Genomic DNA, 2,684 nt, shown 5'->3' with positions numbered 1-2,684 from the left:
TATTTCCTGTTGTGCACACCAAACAAGTCAGTCCAAGACTAATGACATGGCCATCGGCTGCTAAAATACTCGCTGCTAGTATCAGTGGAGAGAAATGGTGCGCCTGCGCATAAGACGCGTAAGGAAAAGGAATGCAACACGATTATCGTCATCAGTCATTAGCGAACGTTGTAGTTCGTTATTGGTAATTATGTATAACAGGATATTGTAAAAATTAAGTTACAGCATTTTTATTAAAACGTTTCTTGCATACCGTTATATTGGCTGGGCCGCAAAAATATTCGTTGTGGGCCACATGCAGCCCGCAGGCTGGGCGTTTGATATGCTTGACCTAGATGGTGCCACCACCTGGGGACCTGGAGGGTCCCTTTCCTCTCTCTTTGTCTTTCCATTCCCTGCCCTCCTTCTTTACCCCAAACTCCCAGGGACCTCAGGGCTGCTTTTTCGTGAGCAGGTCAAATCCAGTTCAACAAACATCTACTCAGCAGGAGTTGAACGACCCTCTACTGTATGACCCGTTCTACGCTGGGTGTTGGAGCTACAGAGCTGTTTAAAACACAGTGAGACGGTCCAGGAAGCTGGAAGCTGGAGGCTAGTCAGGGAGCCACTGGGCAGAACTTCCGTTTCATGAATGAATGAAAGTATGACACTTCCCAATAGTGGGGAGTCCTGTGTGGCTGGAGTGGAGGGGATGGCAGAGGGGCAGGGGGGTGAGGTGGGACCCCCCAAACAGGAGGAGTATGACTGTTGGCCCCTTATTGGCATGATGACAGTAAAACGATGTGCGATGGAAGAGGAGAGGCTGACCAGTGACTTTCTTGTGGAGGATGGGGAGTCATGGGGGGGAGGGGCGGGATGATGGAGCAGCAGCCCGGGATGCGGACCCCGGACTTTCAAAGGCTGGAGGGGTGCCTTTTAATTTTTATTTTTTGAATATATTTTTATTGATTTCAGAGAGGAAGGGAGAGGGAGAGATAGAAACATCAAAGATGAAAGAGAGTCATTGATCGGCTGCCTCCTGCACGCCCCACATTGGGGATGGAGCCTGCAACCAGGGCATGTGCCTGACTGGGAATCCAACCAGCGACCTCCCAGTTCCTAGGTCCACACTCAACCACTGAGCCACACTGGTGGGGCCGGGGATGGCTTTTTAAGGAGAAGGAATTCTCTTCTGCAGATGGCATGACTTGCTCTGGAAGGGGAGTCAGCAAGCTAGGCCTCATGGTTCTTTGAATACTTAGACAATGTTCTGGATGTGGCCTCTTGGCCTGCGACGCCAAAAATGTTTTCTATCCGACCCTTTTAGAGAAAGGTGGCCAGCCCTGGGGGCCTGCACTGCCATTCTCCTCCAGCTCTCGTCCGCCATGGACTGAGGCACTAACTCCCCGGCGTGCCCGGCCGGCCCTGTGCTCGAAGCGCCCCCGGCGGAGCGTGGCTGTGCCCGGGGGAGGATGCTGCCCACAGACAGAACCGTGAGGAACCGTGAGGGGCCGCACTGCGGCGGCCGAAGTCCATCCATCCATAACCGTGAGACACCAGCAAGTGCCCGTGCCAGCCACTCGCCCATTTGACAGATATTTAGTGGGCACCTCCTGTTCGGGGGCGCCGGGAATACAGCAGGGCAGAGGGACACACGGTCCTCGCCCTTACAGAGTTTCCTTCTAACTGGGGAGGCAGACAAGAAGCCGTCCAGCAAAACCACCACATGTGCCATGTGCTCAGCAGAACACAGGACGCTGCCATCAGGGACTGATGGGGGCGAGGAGCAGAGGACGGGTCTCTCAGGAAGAGGTATGTCAACCAGCGACATGTTCGTGCTGGTGTGGGGTGGGCGGAAGCAAGGACAAAGGTTCTGAGCAGGAAGGAGCCAGTGTCTGTGTCTGTGACGGGGGGGTGGATACAGAAGAGAGGGGAGGAAGACATGTGGCCCCCATGGCAGCATCCGCCATGAAGACGGGCTCTCGGAGCTTTGACACGGAGCATAGATTTCATTCTACGCGCAATGGGGAGCACTCGAAGGCTGGAGTGACGTGATTGCACTTATCTTGTCAAAAGCTTTCTCTGCCCTGGCCGGCGTGGCTCAGTGGTTAAGCATCGACCTATGAACCAGGAGGTCACAGTTCGATTCCCCGTCAGGGCACATGCCAGGATTGTGCCCAGTGTCGGGTGATGCAGGAGGCAGCTAATCAATGATTCTCTTTCATCACGGATGTTTCTCTCTCTCTCCCCTTTTATTATATAGGATGGTTCTTTGAGAGCCGAGGCCCAGATTTCACCATTTTGGCTTTATAATTAAGGGAGTTCTCTCTCTCTCTCTCCCTCTCCCTTCCTCTCTGACATCAATATAAATATATTTTAAAAATGAAATAAAATAAAAAGCTTCCTCTGATTTCAACCCCCACCCCCACCCCTATTCTCCCACCCACATGAGGAAACTCTTGTTCAGTGTTGGGCTCTGGGGACACCAAGAAGCATGAGCCATGGCGCCGGCCCCTAGATCAGTGGTTCTCAACCTTCTGGCCCTTTAAATACAGTTCCTCATGTTGTGACCCAACCATACAATTATTTTCATTGCTACTTCATAACTGTAATGTTGCTACTGTTATGAATCGTAATGTAAATATCTGATATGCAGGATGGTCTTAGGCGACCCCTGTGAAAGGGTCGTTCGACCCCAAAGGGGT

This window comes from Myotis davidii, unplaced genomic scaffold (genome assembly GCF_000327345.1).
Source record: "Myotis davidii unplaced genomic scaffold, ASM32734v1 scaffold327, whole genome shotgun sequence".
Classification (NCBI taxonomy): Eukaryota; Metazoa; Chordata; class Mammalia; order Chiroptera; family Vespertilionidae; genus Myotis; species Myotis davidii.
This window is presented reverse-complemented; position numbering follows the sequence as displayed.